The 9,604-nt window shown below is 41.9% G+C and overlaps 1 long non-coding RNA gene across 1 annotated transcript; it reads right to left on the bottom strand.

The window, feature by feature from the left end:
- Positions 1-918: 918 nt before the first annotated feature.
- Positions 919-7,280, bottom strand: LOC114561918 (uncharacterized). Its single transcript, XR_003693408.1, has 3 exons — positions 4,097-7,280; positions 2,701-3,185; positions 919-2,017 (listed from the first exon to the last, which is right to left on the bottom strand). It is a non-coding gene; the product is annotated as an uncharacterized LOC114561918 (long non-coding RNA).
- Between the last annotated feature and the right edge of the window lie 2,324 nt (positions 7,281-9,604).

The following is a 9,604-nucleotide window of genomic DNA, read 5'->3' as shown; positions in this document are numbered from 1 at the left end:
GATTCAAGATTACATTGGAAAGTTTTAAGAAAAAGATTACATATATTGCTCAGGTTGAAGATGTTATAAAGATCAGTTTGTTCTTTCACAATTATATACAATAATACTTATATAATTATTAATATTTTTTTTAACCTTATAATAATAATTACTGAGGTCATATCAATCAGGAGTCATTGGGGAATGGCTGTTTACAAAAATTCACACGTTTATGTGAGTGCATCATAGGTGGCTCTTTAGAAAACTGGGTCTCTCATTGAGCTCCACTGTGTGTATCACATTGTGTTGTGTTCAGGTTGCTAAGAATGAGCCTGTTTGTGGTAAACCTGAAACCTCATACAGTGAAAAGCAACACTGGAGCGTTATCTTCAGTATCAGGGCGTTTTAACCTGAGATGAGATTTGAGACACTTGCCTTTGATGTTGTTATTTAACCCCAATTCCTTTTATTTTTTACTTCTCTTGTCCTTTATCATTATGTTATCTTTTTATCTATCAGTGTGTCTGTCTGTCTGATATATATATGTGTAAGATGACATTTATTTTCACAGTTAAAATAATTGTATGAATATCCATTTCCTTTAAGTACCCTGTCCTCCCACAAACCTGGAGTTGTTGGGAGATTGTTCCAGCGACGTTATCGTCTTTTCCTGGGACCGCACAAACAATACAAACTACTACATAGCCAAGGCAGTGGACTCCCAGGTACGGTACTGTATTCTGGATTAAAAATGTTTGCAGCAACAATTTAGGTAAAATGAATTTATATGTAATTCGATTTTGTTCCTGAATTAAAAACAAAAGTTTGACATTTTGGGAAATACGCTTATCCGATTTCTTACTAAACGTTAGATGAGATGATTGATACCACTCTCATGTTTGAGAGTGGTATCAATCTTCTCATCAAACTGTTGGCAAGAAAGCAAATGAGCATATGTCTCAAAACACGGAACAATACCTGTCTGTAATATAGTTACATAGGAAATACCTTGTGATTTCTCTGTAGGGAAAAGTCCTGAAGTGTCTGACTGAAGAAAACTCCTGCTATTTCACACAAACAGTGTGTGGACAACACTATTACTTCACAGTCTACTCCATCTCAGGGCAGTGCAGTAGCCAGATTAGCTCTACTGTTGACATGCGCACAGGTATGACTACATTATCTCGACATAGCAGTAGATACACACATACCCATACAATTTTGTATAACGAAACATAACTTTATGTATCTTTTTCTTAATTTGCTTTATCTAGAAAAATAATTTGATCTCCTGAACCCCCTAAAAAGTATTAAAATAAAACGTAAAGTCACTGTTTTTCTTTGACAACCATTTGACAAAGGGTTACAGTCAGGGTTCAAAATGAGCATCATCCACCAGCCAAATGCTGCTAAAATATGCAAGTGGCTGGTAGATTTTCTTCACTCACCAGCCAAAAAAACTGGTCAAATTTGAACATTTACTAGCCATTTCGCTGGTGAACGAAAAAGTTAATTTTGAACCCTGGTTATATAGCAAATACATTTCCATAATGTATAGTTCTTGAGAGTTTTGCACAACACAATTTAAAACATTAGTGAGTATCTGAACTGAGCTCTGTGACAGTTGTTCATTCTCATGTGATGGATTCTGTAAAATCTTCAAAACGGCAAAAAAATGTTTGGCTCTTTCTTTAGGTGGCAATTTGGAGTTATTGACTTTTATAAATTGACAAAAAAACAACAACTAAAGATTAATCAAAATCACTTTTACTGTCTCCAGCACCCTGTATTCCCCAGAATATGCAAACCTCAGCCGACTGCAACTCAGATGTTCTGCTCAGCAAGTGGGACCTCGCTGAGGGTGCTATATATTACATGGTAGAGGGCTTCAGCAACACAAGAATCAAAAGCTACTACAACTGCAGCTCAATGTCCAACAGCTGCGCAATAGAGGGCATCCAGTGTGGAGACGTCTTGTCCATTTACATCACAGCTTTTGACGACAAATGTGCCAGCCCGAGGACGCTGGGGCCTGTGGCTGAGACAAGTGAGGAGAAGCTGTTAGTGGTGATACATTAGATTGTTACTGATACATTAATGTGTAAGCAACATTGTTATAATGTAGAGGTAATTTTTACTATATATACTGTTGGATAGTTCAATCTGTAACAATGTGTCCTTTATGAGAAGATGATGTTTTTATGCCTCCGCCCTGGCAAAAGCGGTGGCGGGAGGCATTACACTATGTGTAGCTTCTTTAGGTAAATGCACCAAGCAGGTACAGTGGTGGCTCTGGTGTTGGCTGAATTTTCTAAATAAAATACCCCAGATGGTCTTTTGACAGTATTACTGTTGAGCTTCCAGCTTTTCTAGCAATGCATTTTAGCTCTTAGTTTCTTTAGGTTATGCAATTCAGCTTCAAACTGCCAGTTTTACAATTCAGTTTCCAGGTTTTTCAGCAGTGCAGTGCCATGCATTTCTCCTATTTTCAGCAATGCTTTGCAACTTCAGCTGTCAGCATTCATACACATTTACTGCAGGAAATGCATTTTTTAAGTTATAAATTGGTCGAATAAACCTTGAAGACCTCACTTTGGGGTCTGGAAAATATGATTGGTTGTTGTTTTACAGACCAAACCAGTAATCCAATAATCCATAATATGATCGGCAAATAAATCGATAATGAAAATAATCTTTTGTTTCAGTAGTTTAATTACTTACCAAAGACAAAAGAAAGTGTAAGCCATCAATCAGGTAGGATTGTGAGTCGGGATGGACTGGCAAACTCAACTCTGACCATGTGCAGCTGTGAAAAGGTTTAAAGGTAGAATGTATTGTCATGTTGATTTTTCCCTTCTCCTCTAGTCCCATGCGTTCCCCAGAACGTATCGGCAGTGAAGGAATGTGGAGGCGACTCCATCACATTGACCTGGTCAATCTCCGGCGGTGCAATTTTCTACGTCGCCATGGCAATGGACAGTGATGGTGTCATTCATAGCTGCAACGCCATGGATTTGACGTGTAAGATCAAGGGCTTGAAGTGCAGCACCAACTACACGGCGTACGTCATTGCCTCCAACTTTGTGTGCAACAGCTCTGACAGTGAGATGGTCGCCATAGAGACAGGTACTGTGAGGCTGCTCAGTTTTCTTCTTCTAGGTTATTGTACCGTATAGCTGCTTGGGTGTCCTTTGAAATGAACAAAACTGGGAAAAGAGGGACATGCATCTCTTATCTGAAGGAGTCAATATTAAAGTTTAAAGGTCAATAACTAACTGTAACTGTATGTGTCTATCTATGATCTGTACTATATTAAATGGCTTGACCACATTTCTGGAAAGCAAATGTTCAAATCTGTAAATCTCAGAAGGATATATTGCTGTTATTTACATAAATTTGTGCCTCATTCCAGCTGCTTGCCCACCGCATAACGTTACTGGCTCCCTGAACTGTGCAAACAATGAGGCTCTGATTTCGTGGCGTGGGCAGCCCAACATTAACTCCTACACCGCCACCATCGTGGATGAAAATCAAGGACTTCTCAGCTGCAGCTCCGCTAATACCAGCTGCAGGATACCCAACTTGAAATGTGACCAGCTCTACACTGTCACTGTCCGCCACCATGATGACATGTGCCCCAGCATGCTCTCTGAGTCCATATACATGAATTCTGGTAGGAACAAGCAATTCATATTTCCCTGCATTTCTCTATATCTCTGATCTCCTCAGTAAATCTTTGAAAAATGTTTAGAGGCTATAAATACCAGAAATAGAATATAGCTATATAGAAGGTAGAATATAGAAGGCAACAGCCCTCCCCCATGCCTACAAATTCAATGGTTTTGGTTGAATATATAAAACACTCCAATACAAGTAATACTGCATTCAAATGGTAAAAGTACCTCTGTATTATTAGCAAAAGGTACTTAAAAAGCTGTAATTTTTCTCCATCCTACATTTGTTTTCTGGTGTGAAATGTGCATTTCAGCCTAGCATGTAGTCTTGGTCTCAACTGCCTGCACAGTTGAGACCACTGCCTGATTTCCCCTTTTTCCTAAACACAGTGTCTAGATCAACCTGCATGTATACTGTAGGTCTGAGAGGAACTATACTTCACCTTTCTCTCTTCTCTCTGTCCAGTTCCTTGTGGGCCCAACGTGAACGCCAAATTAGACTGCCGGTCACAAGTACTGACTCTCAGCTGGAATGCGACGAGTAACGCAGAAGGCTACATAGTTGTGGTGTCCAACTGGAACATGTCCTACACCACCACGATGCCTGGGCTGACGATCACCACACTGAAGTGTGGACTTGATTACACACTGAAAGTGATGTCTTTCAACAGCACCTGTGTCAGTCGACCCACAGTGTTATCTATCAGGGAAAGTAAGAGAGCACTGTGACAAATGTGTTATGTTGCTTTTGTTTAGTGTTTCAACATACATGAGGTGTGTGAAATCAATCATAAAAAAACTTGTAAATTATGTATATGTTTCTAGTACTCTTAATTTGAAACAAATTCCCTACAATGTACCGAGCTGATCTGAGTTGTTCTCTTCCTCAGCACCATGTGTGCCCACTAATGTGATGGTGACTAAAAACTGTAGCCAGAGTTTTGCGCGAGTGACTTGGAATGCAAGCCAGGGCGCACTACGCTACCAAGCAGCTGCAGTGGATAAAGACAGCCAACGCTTGCTGTGCTCTTCAAATAAGACTTCATGCATGTTTGAGGGTCTCAAGTGCAGCCAGGTTTACAGTGTTGGGGTGACTGCCATGGACGACACCTGCACCAGCAATGAGAGCTCTGCGGAGACACTACGGACAGGTAGAGACGAGAAAGAATAAATCCTTGAAATGTATATCCTTTTAACAGCTCACAACTAAACCATCCATATGTTCTGTGCCTTTCCTCTGCAGTGCCCTGCCCTCCCTCTCAGCTCAACGTCTCTGTGAACTGTGCCAATAACTCTGCCGTGTTAACCTGGAGCAGCAGCCCCAATGCAGTGTCCTACACTGGCAAGGCAGTGAGCGCAGACGGATACACTGTGACCTGTGACGCAGGAATCAAACTTGGTTGCATATTGAATAATCTGCTATGTGGCAAGAAATACACCTTTACTGTGTCAGCCTCAGATGGCGACTGTCAAAGTCCTGACAGCATGTCGGTCAACTATACAACTGGTGAGTGGGAGTCGCGTCTCTGCTTTTTTCCTAAACCCTTTCTTACTAATCCTTATCATCTTATTTTTACTATTGTCTCTAGCATTAACATTATCTCTCGTTATCTTCCTTGCTTATCATGTATTTTTTCTCGATTTCTGGATGGTAAATGGCCTGCATTTATATAGCGCTTTTCTAACTTAGCTCAAGGACACTTCGACATACGGACAGGAGGAGCTGAGGATCAAACCGTCAACCTTGTGGTTAAAGGACGGCCCGCTCCACCCCCTGAGCCAGAAAATCCATCCAAAAAACATTAGTTGACAAAGCAATATCACCAAAAGATCCACTGAGTAGCTGTTCTGGTCTGGAGCTCATTGACAGATTGGCAAATTCTTTTTACTGAGGAAGATTGTGCGATACAACTGAAAGCTCCAGAACAGCTACTAAATAGGCTTTGTTGTCATATTGTTTTGCCAACTACTGTAGGTCTTTATCCACTAGTGTTTCCTGTGCTGTTGGAAAACTGAAAGAGAGAAGAGAAGCCACTCTCCAAATATAGCTAATCGTCTAACCTGGAAACAGTATTGTTATGTGAGCAAACAGTAGTGTAGTGCAACTACTTTACTCAGATAAGTGCATAACTAAGGTGACAATAAGATTTCAGCACCATACATCTAGGAGTGTGCTTCTGTAAGTAGCCCAAAAAAATAAACTACCACTGAGTCTCACTCTGTGCTCTCCTATCAGCCCCATGTGCTGTGGAGAGTGTGCTCAACACCCTGAACTGTAGCACCAACATACTGACCATCAGCTGGGCGCCTGGATCCATGCCATTAAACTACAGCGCCACCGCCCTGGCTGGAGACGGCACTACACTTAGCTGCATGACAAAGGATTCAAGTTGTACGATGCCTAATTTACAGTGTGGACAGCAGTACAATGTGACGATCAAAGCCATCAGCAGCACATGTGAAGGACAAACCAGTGTGCCGAAAATTGTTAATTCTGGTAAGTTTGTCGGTTTACCAAACAGAAAATCCAGCAAACTGAAGGACATGATCTCATGATAGTAACGTGGTTCTCTCCTTCTTCCTCTTGTGCCTTTAATCCACCACAATTTCTCTCTTAGTTCCTTGTGTTCCTGTGAACGTCCAAGGTGTTGTGAACTGCTCCACTAACACGTTACAGGCGTCCTGGGATGCAGCTGCCGGCGCAGCATCCTACATCTCTACATTGAACAGAATGGGAGGTCCCTCTTCTTCCTGCACTACAACTGCCAAGAGCTGCCTCTTCCCTAATCTGCAGTGCGCTCAGACGTACATGATGAGTGTGGTGGCCCAAAACGACCAGTGTAACAGCTCTAAGAGTACCACAATCTCAGCGAGAACCGGTAAATGCACACTTTTAGTAACGTAGAAATCTGAGCCTTTTATTTATTATTATTCAGTGTGGAAGCTATTACTGTAGGACCTCTTTTTTCATTTAGGATGTTTGAGTTTCTAGAGGCATTTACAGCAAAACATTTAATGTAATTGCTGCTGTACATAGTTAGCATTCAGCTCAAAGCACAGCTGAGTCTAAGTACAGCTGACAAAGTAAAGCTGATGCTGCAGTCAGACCAACACTGTCAAAATATACAAACAGTTGAATTCCATGAGTATAGTAAATAATTCTTAATATAATTACAGGTATAATGCTCATCTTTCCCTCCCTTCTTTAGCACCCTGTGACCCTACTAATGTGACCGCTGCCCTGAACTGCCTCTCCGGCGTGGTGACGGTGACTTGGGGGGCCAGCGCTGGAGCAAATTATTACACAGTCCTTGCTGAGGCCAGCGGACTCGTCAAGTCCTGTTATTCTAACGGCACTTCCTGTGAGCTGACCCAGCTGCAGTGTGGGGAGGACTACACTGTGACTGTACTGGCAGGGGACGGGAACTGCAACAGCTCGGTACTTGCCAAAACCAATGTAATAACAGGTAAAGAAATAGAAGTGAGGAGCCTTAGTTGTTTAATTTTACTTGGAAAATTGGGTACCCCTCCCCCCATGCAATCTTCACCACTCTCAGAATATTTTTCTTCTTTTTCAAAGTACTTGGGTTTTTCATATTCAAAATATTCATTTAAAGTGTTCAAATTGGTGTTACAATGCCTTCTCCTTACTGCCAGGAATACATTTTTGGTGGAGACATGCTGAAATTAGGGGTGGGGGAAAAAATCTATACAGCATAATATCGCAATATTTTAAGTGGCAATACTGTATCGATATAAAACAAAAGGTAAAAGTTGAGTTGGAAAAAAGGTAATAAATTGCAATATATCGCAGAATATTGCAATATCTTTAAAATCACAATAATATTGTATCGTGACATAAGTATCGTGATGATATCATATCGTGAGGCCTCTGGTGATTCCCACCCCTAGCTGAAATGTAACCCTAACCTTAAAAGTAGTCAAACCTAAACATAAGGAGTCTACAATTACTGAATTTCAAAACATCCCCACAAATTCACAAAAGTAAATAAATACCAAGGACATGTCTCCAATGGGAGCCGCAAGCTTACTTACAGTATGTGATTTAGGTCTATCTCTGACAAAGAACTCATATTGAATGAATGATGATGGTCTGCAGGAAAAACAAACTTAGTTCGATGAACTGATAACTTGACAACCGCAAAAGCTTCCCCTTTTTTTTTTTCTGAAGCCTCTTAAAAATAAGGATTCATTTTATAAGTGGACAGAAAAAAAGGGAAATTACAGATATTTCAACGGTGAAAACGTAGATATTTGAAAAGTAAAAGATTGCTAAAATAAAGTTGTAAAACAAATGATGAACAACCTTAAATTCTAAAGAGTTCTAAAGAATGCTTGTGTTTTGTACACTGTATCTCACCTAAAAGATTCCTCTTAAAAACAAATTTGTAATGTGTTGACAATCCCCTGCTCAGCCCCCTGCGCTCCACTGATCCAGAACTACTCCCTGGACTGCGTCTCCAACCGTGCCGTGGTCACCTGGGTTAAGGACGAGGATGCCGATAGCGTCATGGTCAATGCAACCTCCAACAAGGGACAATCAACATCCTGTAGCTCCTCCACCAACAGCAGCTGTGTCCTGGATAAACTGCAGTGTGGAAACACCTACACCGTCCTGGCTGTTGCACGAGGACTCCAGTGTTTGAGCAAACCCAGCTCTACTTTTCAGATTGTCACAGGTATGTTGTCGTTTGTGTTAAGGTAGTCTATATCCACGACGTTCCACTTACGGGATGGCTTCATTGCCGCTGGAAATTCCAAAGATTTCACTCTTTGCGGCCGGATGTCAGTTACCTTCCGCTTTCTTTGTGTTGGAATTTTAAACTCTGGTCGATTTATGAGGACTATGGTTAATTGGTCCTAAGAGCTCTGCAGGGTAAATCCAGACAGCTAGCTAGACTATATTTCCAATCTGAGTTCTGTTGCACGACTAAAACAACGTTTGAACATACACGTTACACCAAAACAAGTTCCTGTTTTTGCAGCGGCACCGTGGCTCTTATATATCTTTTTTTGGGGTGCACTATTAATTCTCGATGTTGGAGTGTTGCATGAAGTATTCAGGAGGTATTCAAGTAATGATGTCTTCAGGTACTGAGTGTTCTCATCTCTCACCCAGCGCCCTGTACCCCTGCAAACGTGGAGTATTCATACTCCTGTGAAACTAACATCGCCATCCTGAGCTGGGACGAGACTTTGGGAAGAAAGAGTTTCTACGCCTACGTTTATTCTGGGGACAGCATGGTCTCCTGCAGCACCAGCCAGACCGGCTGCGCCCTGTCCTCACTGCTCTGTGGTCGCTTGTACAACGTGAACGTGATCGCTGTGGCGGACAATTGCAACAGCAGCGTCCCAGGTGTAACACAAATACAGACAGGTAAGAGAGCGAGGATTGGGTGTTGGGACATCTACAGGGTGGGGGTGTGTGTGTGTGTGTGTGTGTGTCCTAAAATGTTTGGTAACCGGAGGTTCTGTGGATTTACTCTCCACGCCTACACTCTATTCTGAAGCAGTGAAGTTTTATCTTCTTAATGGTGTTTCTCTCTTGGCTCCCAACAGGCCCCTGTGCTCCCCAGAACGTCAGTGCCTCCCTGGTGTGTGAGAACAACACGGCGGCGGTGAGCTGGCAAAATAGCTCCGGTGCAGTTTACTACAAAGTGATGGCGCGCGGCAGAGACGGTGATACCAAAGAGTGCACCACAAACAACACAAGTTGTCAAATACCCAACATGCACTGCGCCCAGACCTACGTAATCACCGTCAGCCCCTTCTCTAACTACTGCAAGGGCTTAGACAGCTACCAATACAATTACATTGCAGGTGAGGTGGGAAAAAGCACTTTGACATGCTTTTGATGTGATATGTAGTGATGAAATGAAGATTGGTGAAGCATTTTCTTTATTTTCTGAGCCCACTAGATGGCACTTTTG

This window comes from Perca flavescens, chromosome 9 (genome assembly GCF_004354835.1).
Source record: "Perca flavescens isolate YP-PL-M2 chromosome 9, PFLA_1.0, whole genome shotgun sequence".
Classification (NCBI taxonomy): domain Eukaryota; kingdom Metazoa; phylum Chordata; class Actinopteri; order Perciformes; family Percidae; genus Perca; species Perca flavescens.
The sequence above is the reverse complement of the archived record's forward strand: the minus strand, read 5'-3'. Positions and strand labels throughout refer to the sequence as shown.